Source organism: Ambystoma mexicanum, chromosome 9, assembly GCF_040938575.1.
Source record: "Ambystoma mexicanum isolate Mex_15411 chromosome 9, UKY_AmexF1_1, whole genome shotgun sequence".
NCBI classification, from domain to species: domain Eukaryota; kingdom Metazoa; phylum Chordata; class Amphibia; order Caudata; family Ambystomatidae; genus Ambystoma; species Ambystoma mexicanum.
In genome coordinates this window covers 1379560018-1379582492 of record NC_090931.1, presented here as the reverse complement: position 1 = coordinate 1379582492, position 22475 = coordinate 1379560018, and positions in this window count along the sequence as shown.

Below are 22475 nucleotides of genomic sequence, written 5' to 3'. Positions count from 1 at the left end.
TTTCTTGTACACAAATAACCATATAGCACACTACATTATTTTCAGCACCTCAGCCCACACAGCAGGGTTGGCCTTCAGGACAACATTTGACAGATTTGGTCCTGTGGCACATGATCCTTTAAGACAAATAACTGCTGTATATACTTTGTTTGTCGTGAGTTGGAGCAGCCAAGATGCTAGTGAGACATGATCAACTATCACAAGCCTTGTGATTTTATGTTTAGATGCTGTATATTGGACCCATTTAACTGCTTGCACTGGGTTTACTAAATCCTGTTGCTCATCACCCTTTGCTTTTTACAGATGCTGCCAAATCTCTCTGGTGTTCCTACGGCATATGACTTGAATCATATTCTGCCAGTGGGCATTTTTTAATTTCCACTGCCTTTCTGTGAGACATGTTTTATACTCTTTTCTTATGTTTTCTTATTCACATCTCAATGTGTTCAGTAGCACGACCCTCCCTTTGGGCTAATTTTATTTTTCAGCGCATACTCTGCTTTGCTACCTGGACTTCATAGTCACATGGGTTTTTGTTAGGCAAGATTGTATGAAGTACCCTTTGGGTGCACTACAACAACCCTGACCTCCTGGCAATAGCAACCCAACCTTTGGTATACGTCTGTACTACACAGGTTGGTAGTGTGGACGAGTAGCCAGGCTTATCTCAAGAGGGGTCAATGTGAGCTGTAGGGGAGTTACACAGAGATCTACAGTGACAAGTATTCAAGTAAACACTTACACACAGGATTTCTTGATAACACAATTATTCATTTATTTACCATTCTGTTAATATAAGCCTTCTTCAGAAGGGAGCACTGTAATACACCACACACATATACTAAATCAGCAAATACCCATTTGGGATGGCATGCAGCAGGACCTAAACCCACAGGTGACTTCAATAGCTAGGGTGCTGTTGACATTAATATATCAATGTTAGCATTTAGAATCAGGTAAGAGTAAGTCAAAGGAAAAGGTTATTAGAAAATACAGGAGACCACAAATATTTGTAAGCAAGCAAATACTTTCAGATCCCCTAATAAGAGTCACTCAGTTGAACAGGCTAAGCCAAAGTCAATGGATAAAAGTCTATAGGCTGAAGAACTTCTTTAGAGGTAAGTAGATATGTCTCTTCACAATGTTTTAGAAGTATTTGAAGAAAAAGAATAATCAATGTAGGTCCACAAACTGTTAGGCTTGTGAGTAGTCGAAGATGCAAGCAATTTTACAGCAAAAGGTAAGTTCTCTCAGACTTTGTACAGTACATATGAATAGAAGAAAAAGTGCAGCAGATGACTTCTGTTCCTGTGCAGCTCTGCAGATCTCATTGTTCCTAGGCCTCAGTCTTGGGGACAACAGTGAGGACGTGGGGACTCTTGCACTACAATGGGATGGTCAAAAGTTGCAACTGGCAAACTTAAAATTCAGTGGTTGTTTGGTGTTTCAGCTCCTCGCGTCTACCGCAAATAGCACCACTGTGGTTCCTGGATGTCGAGATGGACTTGTACCCAGTAGGGTGGCTGTCCTTGCCGGACAGTCAGCCAGCCAATCACCACAGAGTGCATTTGGGTCTCCTAGGAGACTAAGCACATCGAGTATCGGGCACTTCCCTCACTTCCTGCCTACCACAAACACTCTGGAGCCAGAGGTGGGCTTCACTGGTGAATCCCGCAAAGACAAAATGAACAAAAAGACCAAACCTGATTTTAGTAAATCTCAAGAAGGACCTTTCCACAAAGACATGGCAAAAAAAGAAGACCACGGCCATTTTGACAGAAATGGCACCCAATGGTGTTTTACCGTGGCTGCGAACGCAGCCTGCGGTAAAATCCCATAATGGCAGTAACAAGTAAATCACTGCCACCAGCCATTCACTGAGGAAAGGATAACATAACATTGTTACATGAGAAGCTAGACTAAGGGGATACTAGGTAACCCCTCCAGCACCCTATAGTAAAATAGTGTGTGCTGGGTCTAGAAAGTTACAAACGGTAAGTAAAGTCAATTTCACCTTACTGCTCTGGGAAATAGTAGTTGATCCCAGAGAAGATATTTAAATCTTGGGGAAATCTGAGAGGTGTCCCTGTGTCACTGCACTGAAGTATCCAATGTAAAAGATGATGCCTATGGAGTTTGTCAGACTCCACAACCAAAAGAAACACAGAGTTAAAAATCACAGTAAAATACATGAAAAGGGTCTCACTCTCTCCAGGTTAAAAATAAATCAAGTCCTCAAAATGAAGCAAAGGTGCTGGGGGTCTCTAAGGTAGAGGGAATTAGCACATTTCTGAGAATTCTCCCTAGCAGTTTTTATGCCTGTTCGGGTGAACCACAAGTTGCCTTTGTGGCAGAAGACCAGTCGTTTGGGCTAGCTGGCTCAAACGATCGCCCATCTCGGATACACTGAGCATACCACAATTAGGTAGCTTGTATTTATAGAGACACCTTGTGGCCCACCTGGCTTTGTTAATATTTCTTTCTGTCCAGCAAACTCTATTACCAGAGTGATTTACTTGTACGCCAACCCCACCTTTGCTTGTGGCCCAGTGGTACGATATTCACTTGTTTTTTGGCACAGTAACCATTTTTACTGTAAATACCATTGTTGAATGATCACTGTACTTTGATCCACATACCTGCAGTGACTCAGCCATCATATCACAGGCATTGCTAACAAAGAGGTAATCAAGGGTTGATGTCATTCAGAGACCATGTAGGTTTCCCTGGCCGGTCACCCTCAGTTCTCCCTTTCATCATAAACAATCCCCATTCCTTTAAAAGGGATACCCAACAGACCCCCTTTGAATTTCCCCTCTGTTTTAACACACACAATGGGTGTACAAACTTGTAAGCTTCCCATTTTTCGGGATCCCTACACCGTACATTTAAGTCACCCCCGATTATTGAACACCCATTGCCCTTAATGGCAAGCCACATGGCACACACCTTATCTTAGGTTTCGTGGCCAACATCCCCTTAAGCCGTGCTGCTCATGCAACTTTACCAATGTTACCAAACTGAGAGCCTTGGCTGAGCTGCTCTGTTCCTTTGTCCCAAACATATAGAGGACAGAACCGCAGATGCCCCCTCCAGTCTTTACAAGAGGCAACTGGGATCCATGGGGGTGTACATCAGATATATCCCCCTTAGTAGTCATGGTCATGGTCATAATCCTGGGGCTGTCTTGTCTGTCAGTGGTGGGCAAAAGCCTTCACTATTGGTTATTTATCACCCGCTCTGAAATGTCACAACCAGTTTAGGTGCTTTACTATCATGTTGAGGAAGATACTAAGAGATCAAATCCCCTTTGTTTATTCAGAAAAATAATTCTTTCTTCTTGGATTCTTTTCTGCTTGGCGCGGAGCAGACCACTGCAGGCAGCATCAACGCGCTATTGGAAGCATTATAAAGGTTAAGAAGCGCAACTCAAATACAAGGAGATATAATTGTTTTTCTAAAGATTAGAACTCTTAGTTCAGCCAGCAAGGTTATATGTAAGCTGCTGGACATCGTTCAATCATTTAGTTAGAATATTTAAACAGGAGAAAGGTGATACATTGTCCCTGAAGAAGACCTGTGTTCTGTAAGGTCGAAAAACGTGTTGGCAGGAGCATATTAATCACCAATTGAAATTAAATTTGAACGTGAAGAATCTGTTGAAAACTCTCATTTGCAAAACATTGGAAAGAATACTGATACCTATTGATAACCTTGTATATTAAGGAGAGGATTGATTAATGGTCTATGCGCAGTGGTTGAAACAATACCTTGTCTGTTGTTATATCACTTGTTAGGCTCATCAGGGACTCTGGGTCTACATTGGCAAAACCCTGCAGCAATGATGTTCTTGGGTTGAATATTTGAGCAATATTTTGTGTGTTTGCGCATCGGAGTAGCAGTCCCCCAGCCCTCATTTTTGAGGGCAAAGTTATTATCTATAACACACTCCATGGAGACTTGTCCAACTGCATGCCACCAAACCACATCAAACTCATGGAATGGCCAAAATACCATGGCCATTGCGCAGGGGTATCCAGGCATTGCCCCCCAAAACATCCAAACACACATAGCGCCACATGAGTACTGTTTATTTGCACAAAGTGACGAAATGAGCAGCAACACATACACAAGACACACACTACACCAAGGTGGCATGCCTGCACCATCAGCAATATACCCCCGTTCTACACATTCATGCATGCATGCATCAAAGCCATCCTGACGGATTTCACCTTACTGCTCTGGGAAATAGTAGTTGATCCCAGAGAAGATATTTAAATCTTGGGGAAATCTGAGAGGTGTCCCTGTGTCACTGCACTGAAGTATCCAATGTAAAAGATGATGCCTATGGAGTTTGTCAGACTCCACAACCAAAAGAAACACAGAGTTAAAAATCACAGTAAAATACATGAAAAGGGTCTCACTCTCTCCAGGTTAAAAATAAATCAAGTCCTCAAAATGAAGCAAAGGTGCTGGGGGTCTCTAAGGTAGAGGGAATTAGCACATTTCTGAGAATTCTCCCTAGCAGTTTTTATGCCTGTTCGGGTGAACCACAAGTTGCCTTTGTGGCAGAAGACCAGTCGTTTGGGCTAGCTGGCTCAAACGATCGCCCATCTCGGATACACTGAGCATACCACAATTAGGTAGCTTGTATTTATAGAGACACCTTGTGGCCCACCTGGCTTTGTTAATATTTCTTTCTGTCCAGCAAACTCTATTACCAGAGTGATTTACTTGTACGCCAACCCCACCTTTGCTTGTGGCCCAGTGGTACGATATTCACTTGTTTTTTGGCACAGTAACCATTTTTACTGTAAATACCATTGTTGAATGATCACTGTACTTTGATCCACATACCTGCAGTGACTCAGCCATCATATCACAGGCATTGCTAACAAAGAGGTAATCAAGGGTTGATGTCATTCAGAGACCATGTAGGTTTCCCTGGCCGGTCACCCTCAGTTCTCCCTTTCATCATAAACAATCCCCATTCCTTTAAAAGGGATACCCAACAGACCCCCTTTGAATTTCCCCTCTGTTTTAACACACACAATGGGTGTACAAACTTGTAAGCTTCCCATTTTTCGGGATCCCTACACCGTACATTTAAGTCACCCCCGATTATTGAACACCCATTGCCCTTAATGGCAAGCCACATGGCACACACCTTATCTTAGGTTTCGTGGCCAACATCCCCTTAAGCCGTGCTGCTCATGCAACTTTACCAATGTTACCAAACTGAGAGCCTTGGCTGAGCTGCTCTGTTCCTTTGTCCCAAACATATAGAGGACAGAACCGCAGATGCCCCCTCCAGTCTTTACAAGAGGCAACTGGGATCCATGGGGGTGTACATCAGATATATCCCCCTTAGTAGTCATGGTCATGGTCATAATCCTGGGGCTGTCTTGTCTGTCAGTGGTGGGCAAAAGCCTTCACTATTGGTTATTTATCACCCGCTCTGAAATGTCACAACCAGTTTAGGTGCTTTACTATCATGTTGAGGAAGATACTAAGAGATCAAATCCCCTTTGTTTATTCAGAAAAATAATTCTTTCTTCTTGGATTCTTTTCTGCTTGGCGCGGAGCAGACCACTGCAGGCAGCATCAACGCGCTATTGGAAGCATTATAAAGGTTAAGAAGCGCAACTCAAATACAAGGAGATATAATTGTTTTTCTAAAGATTAGAACTCTTAGTTCAGCCAGCAAGGTTATATGTAAGCTGCTGGACATCGTTCAATCATTTAGTTAGAATATTTAAACAGGAGAAAGGTGATACATTGTCCCTGAAGAAGACCTGTGTTCTGTAAGGTCGAAAAACGTGTTGGCAGGAGCATATTAATCACCAATTGAAATTAAATTTGAACGTGAAGAATCTGTTGAAAACTCTCATTTGCAAAACATTGGAAAGAATACTGATACCTATTGATAACCTTGTATATTAAGGAGAGGATTGATTAATGGTCTATGCGCAGTGGTTGAAACAATACCTTGTCTGTTGTTATATCACTTGTTAGGCTCATCAGGGACTCTGGGTCTACATTGGCAAAACCCTGCAGCAATGATGTTCTTGGGTTGAATATTTGAGCAATATTTTGTGTGTTTGCGCATCGGAGTAGCAGTCCCCCAGCCCTCATTTTTGAGGGCGAAGTTATTATCTATAACACACTCCATGGAGACTTGTCCAACTGCATGCCACCAAACCACATCAAACTCATGGAATGGCCAAAATACCATGGCCATTGCGCAGGGGTATCCAGGCATTGCCCCCCAAAACATCCAAACACACATAGCGCCACATGAGTACTGTTTATTTGCACAAAGTGACGAAATGAGCAGCAACACATACACAAGACACACACTACACCAAGGTGGCATGCCTGCACCATCAGCAATATACCCCCGTTCCACACATTCATGCATGCATGCATCAAAGCCATCCTGACGTCATGACTCCATGCACAGGTATAATGTCACACAATGTTGAAACTGCATGTTGTAAGGTCATAGGATGTCACAGAGGTGTATAATGGCATTTCCATCTCACCCTCACAGGCACCTCATCTGACAGCGAGCATGGTGGACCAAGTACATCACAGTCACCTACACAGAGGAGGAGGTCCACACCCCGTGCCACCACTGCCAAGGCCACAACAGCCCCGGCAACGCTAACTCTGGGCCCTGTGAGCAAGCCAGCTTCCCCTGCAGCCACACCCGCACACACCGTTGCACATCCATCTGCCCCTGCTGCCATACCTGCACCCACGGAGGCACAGCCATCTGCCTCTGCATCTGCACCCATGGAGGAACAGCCGGCTGGCCCAGACACAGAGCTGACTGGCCCGCCAAAACAGCCATTGCCCCTGCCACATCCACAGACAATGATGTAATACAGGAGGGTGGACCAAGGCCCAGCTCCAGGAATTTTTTATCTGGGTGGATCTGGTTTGTGATCAGGGGGCCGAACTTCCATAGGAGTACCCTAAAAAGGTTCTTCAGTTAAGCCAATTTTCTCAGATCCGTGATCCAACAAAACATTTCTACCTAGATCCATTTGTACCCTTAAAATGGTTTAGTGTGTTAGACTGCTTTATAAGGTGCAGAAGCCTGGATTAAAACCCAGGTTGTTAGGACCAGGGTCCGTACATTTAACTGCAAGTCCTAGTAAGAACATTTGTTCTTCCCTCCCATCTCTTGTTGCACCTAGAAACACTGGTGTGCAGGCGCGTTATAAATAACTTATCATATCATATCATAAATGGACTTACTACGGAAGTATGACTCACTGGGTAACTAAGGTTATGGTTGAAAAAAATAATTGTTTGATAGTTAAAGGGGCAACCATTACATAGGAATGACAAATTGCCCCATAAAGGTACTCTTTATGGAACATCATAGTTGCATACAAAAAATGTTTACTATGACCCTGTCGATGGCACAATTTAAAACCATGTGGAACAATGATACAAACTTTAGCTAGACCATATTGATGAGCTCCTGAAGAGAAGATAGTGGGGAACAAAGACTGTGCAAATGGGAACAAAACCAGAAACCACCTCTAGGGACTAAATGAGGAAGATGAATGGAGAATGTGAATACCCTTACCTACCTTTAAATGATATGATATGATATGATATGATATGGCATTTATAACGCGCCTATACACAAGTGTTTCCACGTGCTATGAGGCAAGGGAGGGGAAACAGAGGGAGGAAAGACAACGATCCAACTAGGCAAAGTGACATTGAGATCGCACAAGTGCTGGGGAGGGGGAAAGGGGAAAACTGCAAGGGGAAAGGGGAGGGGGCAGTGCAAAACATAAGATAACCGTGAAATAAATAAAGACCACAAATAAACATGCAGCCAGTTGGTGGTGAGTGCAAGGGTAGTGCAGACATCAGGGGTCAAGTACTAGTAGGGGCTGTCGGGAAACAGAAAGGTCCCTGAGTGCAAGGGTTGCCAGGGAGGCAGTGCAGGTATGAAACTGGTGGGGAGGGCACCTGGGCCTGAGATCAGAGGGTAGCCAGGTAACCAGTGCAGTTTCAGATTCAGCCAGAGGCTCGGCAGGGGAGAGGAAGAGAAAAAGCAGAAGCAAAGAGGAAGGTCTTGATGGTTCTCCTCAAGTTTCAGAGATGCAGGGAGGCTGTTCCAGAGTGAGGCCCCAGCAGGAGAAAGAGATCTACCACCAACTCGCTGCTTGGAGAAGCGACTGACTCTGAGGGAGTTGGAGGCAGATGAGCGAAGATATTTAAGAAGAGAGAGTTGAAGGTATTGAGGTCCCAGGCCCCAGAAGGCCTTGTGGACAATTCAGAGGGTTTTGAACGTAATCTTTGCTGCCACTGGGAGCCAGTGCAGAGATTTCAGTCCTGGAGAGAAACTATCCCTGGACTTGAGGCCAAGGACAAGTCTCACAGTCTTGTTTTGGATGAGTTGCAGAGGGCGGAAAGTAGAGGCAGGCAGATTTAGAAAGAGGCTCTTGCAGTAGTCCACCCTAGAGAGAACAAGAGCTCAGGAGACAGTGAGCTTCTGAGGGAAGAGAGGAAAGGAAGAATGCCTCTGAGGAGTTGCAGCTGGTAGTGTGACTTTTTAGAGATGTCAGAGATGTGAGGAGAGAAGGAAAGTGTGGAGTCGAAGATGAACCAGAGGTTTTTAGCCTCATAGTTGAGAGCAGGAAGAGGGCTAAGAGAGGCCGGCCAGAGAATGACAGGAAAGGAGGGAGCAGGTGTGCCGATGAGGAGAATCTCCGTCTTTCTGGCATTAAGGCAGAGGTCATTGGCGGCACACCACTCCTGGATGGTGAACAGACAGTCAGAGATGAGAGAAGGAGATGAGGTGGCGGAAGAAAGCCTGGAAATGAGTTTAGTGTCATCCGCATAGCACTGAAAGTTTGGGCAGAGAGAAGCAATGCAGTGGGCAAGAAGTGCCAGGTATTGGTTGAACAGCCACAGAAAGTGGTTAGACCCCTGGGGAACACCACAGGTAGAGATAGAGATAGAGGAGAGGACGGACCCAAGTTAGACCTGGGTGGGTCGATCGGAGAGGAAGGAGGTCAGCCAGGGCCTGACCGGTGATTCCCAGGTTATCACAGAGATGGTTGAGAAGGTTGGCATGGTTGACCGTGTCAAAGGCAGAAGAGAGATCAAGTAAGATGATGACAGAAGGGGTGTTGGAATCAATGCTGGAGAGCAGGCCTTCACAGATTTTCAGGAGAACAGTTTTGATGCTTCTGGTAACTCTGAAGCCAGTTGATGGTCATGGAGACAACCAATATATTCAGTGTGAAGATTAAGCTGGGAGATGGTCAGCTTTTCCAGGAGTTTGCCAAGGAAAGGGGTGATGGAGATTGGACAATAGCCGGGCAAGGGGGGTCAGCAGTGGGTTTCTTAAGAAGGGGTGCACAAGGGAGTGCTTCAAGGAAGAGGGGAAGACTCCAGTGGTGAAGGAGTGGTTGCAGAAGTCATCAGCCAAAGCAGGAGCCAGGGTGTCAATGTGGTCCTTGATGGTTTTGGACGAACAGGGGTGAACCTGTTTCGACGAGACTTTCATAGATCAGACTTGTCTAGAAACCTAGTCAGGGGAGAACAGGCGAAAGTCAGAGATTTGGGAAGAGAGGTGGCCAAAGAAGGGCCAGAGGAGGAGCAGAGAGTAGAGGGAGGAGGAGGAGAGGAAGAGAGAGAGGACAGGATGTCCTGAGTTTTAGAGATGAAATGAGAAGCCAGGGCCGTGCAGAGGGCCTGGAAGGGGACAGGAGAGGAAGATACTCCGGCAGGATTGGCCAGCTCCTTGCAGATTTGAAAGAGTTCAGCCGAGTTGTTAGGTGCCGCTGAGACGCGGGATTGGATGTGGGCTCTCTTCTTGGTGCGGACAGAGAACTGGTATTGCCTTTGGATCAGGCTGCAGGCCAGTTTATCAGAGGATGTACCGGAAGTGCACCATTTCCTCTCAGCCACCCTGCACTTGCGTTTAAGGTTGACAAGGTCTGAGTCATACCAAGAGTTGTACTTGGCCTTGGGTTTCAAGCGGATCGTCATGACAGGGCAAGAACATTGAGAGTATCCGATATAGGAGAGTGGAGCATGAAAAGGGCTGTGTCAGGGTGTGAGTCAGCCAAGGGGGAAAGAGGGCGGAGATAGTGGCAGCTAATGCCTCATCTAACACACACTTCATGGGTCAGATAACCAAGAAGGTAGGTGGCAGTGCTGGTGTTGGCTTGGCCTGAGGGGTAGAGAGGGTGAGATGGGAGGAAAGGAGAACGTGATCCCTCCTGGAGAGAGAAGTGATGAGAGGGATCGAAAGGGGAAGGTCTGAAGTGATCAGAACATCCGGAGTGTGCCCTGCAGAGTGAGTCGGGCCAGAGGGCAGAATAGAGAGAGAGTCACAGAGGTCACAAAAGAGCAGTAGGCCTGCGTAGGAATGAGGGGGCAGGAATCTACTCAGGCAAGATCAGGGCTACACCCCCTCTGGAAAAGTTGGATCTGGGCACGGAGAGGATCTTGTAGCCATCGGGGAGAAGAGTGTCAAAGCTCATGACAGAGCTGGCCTAGGTGAGACGGAGGTCTTCCACGTCAAATTCCTCAAGGAGGCGGCAGATGTCAGAGGAGGGTTTGACAGCTGAGCTAGAGTTTAGAGTGGCAATATGTAGAATGTTCTGTCCTTGAAAGACTTCCGGGAGGGGTATAAATCAGAGGTACGCCCTGTGGAGGTGTAGAAGATGCTAGAGGATGGGCAGAGGTGGAAGGAGGCGAGGGCAAGGTAGCAAAGAGGAAACATCAGTGAGAGGTAAGGAAGCTGTGGAGAGAAGAGAGGGGACAGCAGGAGAAGAGAGGAAATTGATAAGGCACGGAGAAGGTTGGCTTGAGGGCCTTGGACCAAGACGGTACCATTCTGGCAAACATTAATGATGACCTTAGAGGAGTGTACGGAGGTCAGGAGGGCCTCCCACCGGGTGCCACCATTAATGGGAGGGGAAGAGAAGGGAGAAAGCACAGAGACCACATGTAGAGTCCATAGGTCTGGAGAAGGAACGACAAAGAGGATGTCAGTGAATGTTTGCCTGGAGGAGGTACTGGTATAGGTATCAGCGATAGGAAGTCATGGGTTGGAGACCAGGATGGTCTTTTTAAACTTCTTCCTACCAGATTTAGTGAGGAGAGCAGGATAGTCAATAGCAAAACAGTTAGAAAAGGTAGGAGAGACAGAGAGCAACTTAGAGTAGGTGGGAGAGGAGAGAGAAGGGGTGGGAAGGGGTAGGGGAGAATACTAGGGATGGACACAAGGAAGAGTTTTAGCCTACGAGAAAGAGAGAGATGGGACAAGTAGACAATTGGACAGGATGACAGTCACTTAGATAGTGGTAGAAAGGTTGGCTAGATGAGTGTTTATCTAGGAGGCAAAGTCACAGAACAGCACTACTTTCACATTGCAATTTTAAAACAGGAGAATAGTGGGGAAAAGGCCTTGGTTTCACAGTGCAATTTTGAATACTTTAACAATGCATTGTTTTAAAAACAGGTCATAAAACACCCTAAGTTCGAGAGTCCTGAGTAGTGGGGAAAAGGCCTAGGTTTCACAGTGCAATTTTGAATACTTTAACAATGCAGTGGTCAAAAACACACCTCAGTTTCAGAGTCTGCTATATGGACAGGTATGCAGGAAAGAGTGAGGTTATATACTTAACATGGGCCATTCCTACGTTCCTTAGTCACTGACGGTTGACGGCTGGCCACTGGCCTCCCCTGCTGACACCTGCAGACACGATATGGCGCCACCAATGTAGGAGCCGCCCTTTGCCTAAGGACTCTTAGCCGCAGGGGCTGACGGGCCGACGTCTGACCCAGGAAGTTCAGAGATGACCAACAGTACACCATTGGGGGTGGGGGGTGGGAGGGATCTTGGGAAGGAGGAATGGAAGCAGGAGTGGGTGGGAGGGAAGGTGAATAACGGTGCTGAGAGCGCTCAGGAAAGCCCAGATGCAAAAATTAAACAAGCCAAAAGTTAGCAATTACGGTCGTGGAGGGGCACAGCTGCCTTTCTCTTTCCTGCTGCTGCATGCCAAAAGTGTCGAGTAGCGAGCTCAGCAGGCAGGTACACCACAAGCATTAGAATCCACCACCAATCAGGGGGAGGGAAATTTGTATGAGGGTTCTGAGAAGGGGGAATGGAAGCAGGAGTTGGTGGGAGGGAAGGTGAACAACGGCACTGTGAGCGCTCAGGAAAGCCAAGATGCAAAAAATAAACAGGCCAAAAGTTTGCAATTACGGCCCTGGAGGGGCACATCAGCCTTTCTCTTACCTGCTGCAGCACGCCATAAGTGGCGAGTAGCAAGCTCAGCAGGAAAGTACACCAGGAGCACTACAATCCACTGTCAATCAGGGGGCGAGGTGGGAGGGATCAGGGAAGGGGGAATGGAATCAGGGGTGCGTGGGAGGGAAGGTGAACAACAGTGCTAAGGGCACTCGGGAAAGCCCTGATGCAGAAATTAAACAAGCCAAAAGTTAGCAATTACGCCCTGGAGGGGCACAGCTGCCTTTCTCTTTCCTGCTGCAGCATGCCAAAAGTGACGAGTAGCGAGTTCAGCAGGCAGGTACACCACAAGCATTACAATCCACCACCAATCAGGGGTGGGTGGGAGGGAAGGTGAACAACGGCATTGAGAGCGCTCGGGAAAGCCATGATGCAGAAATGAAACAAGCCAAAAGTTCTGCCTTTATTTATTTAATTTATTTATTGCATTTGATTATACACCCAAACCTACGGGTGTCACAGTGTAGGTTACATGGTTAGAACAAAGTCTTACTTGGTTATAAAGACAAAGTACACAGTTAACATAAACAGTGGCTTTTTTGATTGCAATGAAGTGTATTACTTGGTTGTCTGGGATGCATATATATCTGTGTACATAAAACAGCTCAAAAGGAAGGACTAACCACAGGTTATCTGGTTAGATAGTCTGTACAGATTACTCAGTTATGAAGCAGCATGAAATGAAAAAACAGACGTTGTACTCTGATGTTTGTGGCAGAGCTTGAAGACTTAATATAGCGCCTGACAAAGTCAATGCCCTGTCACGAGAGATTCTATTATCAACACAGAACCCCAAAAATAAAAGAGAATTGAAATCACCGGTATACGTATCCAAGTTTTCCATTCAAAGCAACAAAATCAAGAAAACCATCATGAAACACTTTGAGATCTTTAAAAATGACATTAGGGTACATAATTTGTTTAGTGAAAGACCAGTTTTTGCGTATCAATGCAGTAGGAACTTGAGAGACGAACTGGTGCAAACCAAACCAACAGCGAAGGGACCCACAACTCAACGCACTGGAACATTCCCTTGCCTCCATTGTGTTAACTGTAACTTTGTTATTAAAGGCAAACCCATTAATCATCCCAGAACAGGGAAAAAGATTTTGCTTAAGTCTTTTGGTACTTGTGACAGCTGTAACATCATTTATGGCATTAAATGCCCATGTGGTAAATTCTATGTAGGACAGTCAACAAGAACAGCAAAATTAAGGTGGGGTGAACATCGGTCCTGTATCCGAAATGCGAACAACAATTCAGCCGTGGCACGACATTGGGTGGCCAATGGACATAATGTGACACAGATAAGATTTGTGATTCTGGAGGTACTAACCAAAAACAGTCCTCATGAAGATTTATCCCAACGCCTGAATCACAGAGAGACCTTCTGGATAGACACACTTGGTAGTTTAGTACCCAATGGGCTAAACGAGGAGATTAATTATCACTGTTTTCTCTAATTGTATGTTACTTCCTCTGTTTGAACGAATCTGTTTGAATTTACATTCAGGTATAAGTGGAACCATGGCTTACATAACATGATTGTGGATGTTAACTTGAAACTGTTGTGGTATCCTTTAATGTTACATATGCATGGGGCTATGCAACACACATTGTATCTCTGACCCGAATGCTGCATTTCCTGGACCTCTGTCCAGGACCCAAGGTGCCGTCCTATCTGACGACACCATTGGCAGCATTAACGTATACCTTTAATTGATGTTAATTGTTAGAAATTGTTATGTGCTCAACTATGCATCTGAGTCTGATGTCAAAGTTGAGGTATGCTTTTAATTTTATCCTTTTTGTTTTTGTTTTTTACCCCACTTGTGTTTACCCTACTTGTTTTATCCCATTTCATTTCAATTGTAATGTTCTAGCAATTCATTTTGATCCCAATGCCCACGTTACTGCAGTTTTTTGTTTCGAGTATTTCTTCCCTTTCCATGATTTTTCGTTTTGTAAATTTCTATTTTTCAAATGTCTAGTTTTCCAATTACAAGCCTGGGAGATCCTATACATATTTATTTCAACCTAATTCAAGCTTACTGGCTTGATTGCAGCCTCTACACGTAGCGCGCGCCCTTCTAGAGGAGCCGCGATCACGTGTCGTATATAACATCGTTGCTTAGCAATGCTCTGATGCTGCGAGGTCAGTCTGCTATCGGCAGACCCAGCGAGAACTGCTCCGCTCCGTTCCCCGTGACGGTAAGCTTGATATCTACGCTTTGCAAGGAATTATGCATTTAGCAACGCTTGTAACCATGAACACTCTTAGATAGACATTAACACGTCTTCCTGCTTACAGATACCGCTCCTCAGTGATACGTACTTCGCTGATTTCGGTGGGGCAGTTCGTTGTTGACTATTACAGCTTGAATTCAGTTTGCTACGTTTCACTTACCTATTTCAGGTAATTGACTATTTCCCTTACAAATAGCTATACTAAACCAGCGCTTACCACACCACTGATTGGTTTTCTTTTGTTTTCTTTGATTCGGTCTACCTTCTGCTTCTGCAAACACTACTTCTTGGTATGTGCTTTATTTATTACGTTTATTTCACATGATGCTTTTTTCTATATTTGGATGTATTTTTGCACTGTTTATTTTAACATTTAAATGTACATATCATGTTTATGTTGTTCAGACTTGCCCTGATGAAGGAATATCTATTCCGAAATGCATTGGCACAATTTAGTCTGTTTATGGAGTTATTTGTGGCAAACTCTTCCTCACTAAAACATTATTAGTGACTACCTTTTCTTTTTCAGAAAAACTTTGGTTTGACAGATAAAATCATTGTTGGAAAACAACAGCATTTTTGAGTCTTTTTGCAAATTACCTCTAAGGTCTATACTGAGTGTTCAGAAAAATTGCAATTAATCATAACCCAGATTTGGATTCCAGAGAGCGGCTGTATGACTGGGTATTTCACCTAGTCTCTTGCTTTAGTTGTTATTTTGGGCTTGTGTGTCTCCAAACCTTTTACAGCCTGCTCCTGCACAAAAAACTACTTTTCAAAAGACTGGTATCTATTAGAGACTTTTTATATCAATAATAAGTGGATTAATGTTCCAGTGGTGCCCACTCATTTTGCTTCCTGCTTCAGAGCTTGAAGAGTTAACAACAGTTAGAATGTGGTGAATAGCCATGTTTTTAACAGTTTCCTAAAGCAGGGGTTGGAGGACTCGTTGCTCATGTTTTGTGGGATCGAGTTCCAGATTCTTGGTGCTGCTGCAGGAAAACTGACTCCGCCTGCCCTGGAGTTCTTAAAATGGGGGATGTGTAGGCAGGTGCTAGAGCTCAGTCTTAGTGATCTAGATGTAGTTTTGAGTGAGAAGCAATGATTGAGGAAGGTAGGAGGCTCTTGATTGATGACTTTGTGCATGATAGTGAGAGTTTTGTAGAAGATTCTTGCTTTTATAGGTAGCCAGTGCACCTCTCTCCTGGTCTGCGAGATGTGACCCCCTTTTTTTTTTAAACCAACCGCTTCTCTTAGGTCTTTGATTTGTAAAAGTTGGAGTTTAGTTAGATTCTTCTTGGTGGTGCCTAGCAGCTCTATTATAATAGACTAACTATGACAGTATGAGGGTTCTTCCTAGTGTGATACAGTTCTGTGGAGTGAGAAATTGTCTGCTAAGGGGAATAAGTTTGGCTGTGTAGGCGGTGGGGGATGCTAGAGAGTTGATATGTTTGTTCATTGTGAGATTAGAGTCCATGTACACTCCTGATGTTTTGGCCTGATTTGAAATAGGAATGGAAGTGCCGTCTATTACAATTGAGGTATAGTCATGGTGCAGACTTTTCAGTCGAGCTGGAGATCATATGATGAGGATCTCCGTCTTTTCGCCGTTTATAAAGGCTGTTTATAGCCATCCAATTTTGGATGAGGGAGTAGATTTTGTTTATGAGTATGGAATCTTGCTCATGGTTACTGGTGATTGGGATGAGGATCTGTGTATCATCCACAAAATTTGTATAGATTACTCCCATGACATCTAAAGCTGCAAAGAGAAGTTTAGTATAGGGATTGTATAGTGTGGGGGAGAGGCACAAACTTTGGGGTACGCCCAATTGTACTGGTGTAGGGTCAGCCGCCTCCTCGCCAATAGCTGCTCTAGATGTGTTTTCAGATAAAAATGATTTATCTGAAATCACTTCAGATGAGAAGTGGACATTTTTTTATAGTACTGAGCAGACTTTGTCATGGTCCACCACGTCATATGCGGAGGAGGATACATAGTTTCCCTGAATCTCTGATGGCATCCATCTGTTTTTTTAGATCTAAGAGAGCTGTCTCTGTGCTGTGTTTAGGGCGAAAACCAGATTGTCTGTCGCCTAACAGGTGATTGTTCTCAAGATGTGCTTGAACTTGGGAGTAGGCAATTTTGTTGATGATTTTTGGAGGAAGGGTACCGTGGTGATGGGTCTATAATTGGTGGGGATGGTGGATCCAGAGTAGGTTTTTTCAGAAGAGGTGTGACCCATGCTGCTTTAATATCTGCTGGAATGGAGCTAGTCGTAAATGAGGTGTTTATGAATTTGGTGATAATGAGTGCCAGGGAGGGGGCACTGAGTTTGACTAATTTAGCAGGGACCCTATCTCCTTTGCAATTAAATAGTTTTAAGGAGGCAATGGGCTTAAGCACTTGGTCTTGATATACCTCAACGAAGTTGAATTGGGTATCCGTAATGCCATTATCAGCTGTATGGGAGGGTCCTCGGATGTGACATCCATAATTTCTATTTTCATTGAGATTTTCTCTTGCAGAGAGCTGATTTTGGAGGTTAGGGCATTCTGGATGGATGTGCACCAAGATATACTAGCATTTATGGGGTTAGATGGTGGAATGGGTGATTCCAGTTCTCCAATAATTGAGAATAATTCTTTACTATTGGAAGCAGCATTGTTAATGTGTTTGTTCAGGGCATTAGCTTTATGGGTAATAACTGCAAGTTTGTAGTTGTTTTTGGCTGCTTGTAGCTTGTTGTTGGATTCCATTGAAGTTTTTTTTGGATAGATGGTCTAGAGCTCTTTTGCTTTTTCTAAGGGTGATGAGTTCTTCATTGAACCAAAAGTTCTTCTTTTAGTGGATCTGGGGATTTTAGATATACGTGGGGCTACTTCATCGATGGCTAATTTTAAGCAGATGTGGTAGATAGAGGAGATGCTGTAAGGATTACTGTTTGTTATGGGCTGAATATCAAGTATTTTGGTTAGGGCAGTGGCTAAGTTGTGTAGTGTAAGTTTGCCCATGTTTCTCACCATGATGGGGATGGGTAATGGTGAGGCTGCCTTAAGAGCTTCCGGTATTGATACGTTGAAGCGGACTAGATGGTGGTCAGACAAAGAAATCTCTGTGATACTTTCCAAAGAGAGATTGACATTTAATGTTTGTATCCAATCCAATTCAAAATATTCTACTTTTAATATGGGTAGGCTCGTCAAAGATTTGGGTAAACTGCATTTTGTGCAATGCTGTGTGGTATGCTGTGGCTTTGTGGTCTCGATTGTCATTAAAGCCCAGATTAGTATCCCTTAGTAAGATGAATTTGGTGCTGGGCTTGAGGAGGGGAGTAATAAGCAGAGGTATGTCTAAGTCTGGGTGATTAGAGGTGCTGGGTGCTCTATAAACGATGAGGAAGTTGATGGTTGATTTTGGGTCAGTAGATAGTTTTAGAGAGAGAATCTTGTATCCATCGATTAGGTCTGTTTTGCACACTCTGAACTGCAGTGAAGTTTTAGCGATAATCGCTACTTCTCCTCCCGTAGCATCTGCACTGTCAGTTCTAAGGATGTTTAAATTAGGAGGAAGGGCTAGCATTAGTAAAGGACCTGAGGCTGAGTGGAGCCAAGTTTCGGTCATTACTAAGAAGTCAAGTTGATGATCGAGAATGAGGAAATATGTGTCTTTGGCATATTCACATAGGGAGCGCGCATTTAAAAGTGTGCCTTTGAGGAGGAGGTTGGGTGGTGGGATGGGTGGCTTGGGTGTGAGGTGCTGGTTGGTGTGGTCTGTATCAGGTGGCTGTGTCCTGCTCCAGTTCTGGTGGTAGTGCCGGTGAGTAGGCACTGTATTGGTTTGCTTGTTAGTCAGTGTCTTAGGCCTCTGGGGTAAGTTGTAGCTGAGGGCAGTAGGGGAGGCAGGTGATAATATGCTTTGATTCCGATTCAGTGGGGGGAACTGGTAGGTGCATGTGGAAAGTCTTAGAGCCTCATTACAAGGTGGGCAGCATGGGTTTAACGGCACCGGTAATGGTGCCGGTGCTGGTAAACCCATTCCGCCCTATTGTGCGGTTCCCTTGCGGGACCCGCTCAGAACATCTGGTCAGACCATACGTTCTTTGGGTTCCCGCAAGGGGACCAGGAAGCTAATAGCGGGCACATTATTAATGGGCCCGTTATTAGCTCCATCCCCATTCCCATTGAGCCATATGGGGGCTCGAATGGGGATGAGTTTTTTGAATGAGGAATTACCGGGTCCTCCAAGGTTGGAATGACCCAGTAATTCCTCATTCAAGGAACCCGACCCGGACACGATTTTGGAGGCAGCCATGGCGCTAATAGCACCATGGCTACCGCCAAACTAGTAATGAGGCCCTTAGTCTCCTGATGGATCCCAGTAATAGTCTGGAAGAGGATGGGATGTGAGCCGATGTTCTAGCACTAAGGCGTGATTATTGTGTAGCTCCTAAGCATGGGATGGCCGGTCTAGAGTTAGAAGAAGTGCTGGCATGCCGTACAGAGATGATAGGTTTGGTGTAATGCAAGGGTTCTGTATCTTCTGTGTGCTTAGAGAGGGCGTGTGGCGTGTAGGTGGGCAGTACAGTATTGTGAGGGAAGGCCTCTGCTTTAGGGAGAAAGGGAGTAGGGCGGGGAGTGGGTGGTGTCTGGGACACCAGATGCGAGCCAGGCCTGAACCCTGCTGGATATAGGTACCTTTAGAGCATAATCTATCATGGTCATTTGCAATATGATATGGGATTAGTGCGTCATTCTAAACTGATGAATCTTTGAAAATGTTGGAATGGGAGTGATGGTGTTCTTACAAACTGGGCTGAGGAGTTACACTAATTCTTCTTCTATGGCTAAGGCGTGTGATGATGACTACTGGTAAAAGGTGAGAGACCGTGCCGGTGCAAGGAAGTAGGTTGATGCTGGTATTAATGTGCCCAAGTTGTAAAATTCTGGCTGCAAGTGGTGCCAGGAGGGTTTCTGAGAGTGTGGGGTGAAGTATGGCGGTTTATTTGGGCTGTGTTACTGGAAGCAGGTGGTGTGTACCGAGTATGCGGCTGAGCTAGTACTATTAGTTGCATACAGTGCTGCATACTGCCAGTGCGGGTGAGCGGTGTGTGTTGGCAGTGCGTTTGAAGTAGAGGGGTAACGGACTTGAACAAGTAGCATAACAGTTGAAACAGCAATGGGCTAAGCCACCCATGTGATAGAGATAAATGTTGACATAGTCATTCATAGAGAAACAAGCATTAGTGGCATATGTATTTGTCGTCATGAGCAATTTACACTTACACACATTTACAAATTACACATGTTGCAATGTTATGGCAATAGTCAAAGTCCTTGGGGATTTCAAATCATTCATCCTTCACTCACAAATACACTATCACGTGTTGGGAGGGCTTTCTCATATACTTTCTACAGATGTTTCCATTTAGATTAAGCTTCAAAAATAGAGCCATGTATATATTTAAAAATTGATGAATACAAGTTATTTTAACGTATATCACAACACATGCAATTTGGCAGCATGGAATATATAAGCAACGAGGGGAGGAAATGGGGGAGCAGATCACCCAATCACAGGTTAATTGGGCAGTATATGTTGTGTGGAACAAGGTGTTATGGCAGAGCCCCCCCTTAAAGAGGAGGGTCTTGATCTTGTTCCTAAAATGAAGAATACATAGTTAATGCTTTTTACTGGTGTTAATGCTGAATGTCTACTAAACATTAAGAATGCAGAACCTCTTTGTCAAAACAGAGTCTGCCCAGCAAAATATTTTTCAAGCATTTGAGAACAAGACTCTGTCTTAAAATGTCCAACACTTTTTTGACACTGAGAAAGGATGTAGTCCCCATGATCCCTTTGTAATGCTAAAGAACTCTACTCCATTCCAAGATGGCCGACTTCTTTATGGTAACAGAAAAATAACTCACCTAAGAATGCAAGATTATAAAGAAAAACGCACGCAAAACAGTCACGCAGGGCAGATCAGCACAAATTAGACATAGACACTTCACCTTAATGGAAGAATGACAATAAGGTATTTAGTTATCAATTCAATAGATACAACACCACACATAAGATTGATATTGAGCAGGCATTTAGCACAATATGAAATTGGTGTCATCTCTTTTATATTTTTTCCTGAAACATTCTTGTTTATTTCTCAACAATAACTTCAGTCACCAAATAAATTATAGATTCATAGTATTCACTTTTACTTCAATCCAATGGGGTGTGACTCCTAAAGATATCCATACTGATTTATATGTTTACAAACTACATGGGGACTTGTCAATTAAAACGCTGAATACATTCAGCTTAATTTGCTTGCTCAACACATCCAAACCAAAGACATTCCTATACACAGTTGTCGATGGAAGAGTCTACCGCGGTCCCCTTAGTCACACCAGAAGGAGAAACTGTCTATACACCAAAAAGACATCAATTCAAATTGGTGATTTGTGCTCCATCTAGCATTCAAAATGTTCTACCTTCTCATAGTCTGTGCGTTTCCACCCACGCTTTTAAAACATACATATAGTTGTTCATATGTTTTGCTCCTTGCACTCCCCCTTACAGAAGAAGGACAAGAGAGGAACATGATGACATTCCCAAAGTTAAATAACCTCACCACACAGTGGCATGCACCCTTAAATATACGTTTTCATTCATTAAGATGCTTTGATGAGTATGTTTAAATCTCCCCTACTATATACCGCCAAACAGAATACAAAAAGAGAGTTGTGCTTTTAATTTTTAAGAGTACACCTTTTGTCCTGGCTTCAGCAGTAACCCACTGGAGAAGGGCACAACATATGTGCCTGAAACATATTGGATATTTGTCCTTCAAACAAGAAATTGAACAGTTTATCATTTCTCTTTTAGCGATCATTCTTTACTTAATTGAGACAGTCAGGCACCACTATATAATTGCTGTATTTTGTTTTATAAAATACACTGTGTGCATATAAAATGTTTGTATTTGGGGCAAAATAGTAGTTCAAGAAGATATGATAACTCACAATTGTAGACCAAGGTATTCTGTATCATACAATGCCAATGCCAAGCAATAGCAATGCCAAGTAAAAGATGTATTCAACAAAACATCTATAAATAATATAATTTGCCAAAGAAACATATATCTTGTTAAAAACAAAAGGGGTTTATGTGTCAAGTATATATGTTATCCTGGAGTTCCCCCTTTTCTCTATAAAAACAGATCCTTCTTAAGGTTTGTTTGGTTAATTTTCTTCCATCATACAGCATGATGGAAGTAGTAGGTCCTAAATGTTCACACTGGCCTGTCTAGTCCACCTATCCCTTATATCACACATCTGCAATGCCTTTTTCTACAGATGGTTTAGACTACAACTTCAATATTCCATAACCAGCATAGTCCCTAGAGAGGGATCATGGGTGTTGTAGTGGAAATCATTTGGAGAGACACAGGTCGCAGTCCTCAGCCTTACACTAAACCTCTTGATATATTGTGAGGCGCTAACTCAAATGCAAGTGCCCTACTAGTAATGCTCTACAACCTTTGTTTCCACAATAATTAGCAAATATAAATCATAGACATCTTAATGTAAGGCATTCGGTCTGACTGTTCAGCACCTCCTGAAATTGACAAAAATGATACATCCAAAAATGTTCCCTTTCCAGTAACTGGGCCTCCAGTGCATCAGATGCAACAAACCTATCAGGGTTAAACACAAGACTCCATGGTCCTACGCAACAGCACATTGCCAGGATACATGGAGAGGCACAGAGGACAACATACCTGGATAGTGGGTGAGTACAAATGCAACCACATATGCACGGTGATGCACGAAGAACGGAAAGGGGGGGATAGCCACAATTAAACAAAGCACTGTATGTAAAGAGCATGCACTGGCAGCACCCAGGCAGCACTTGCACCTACGA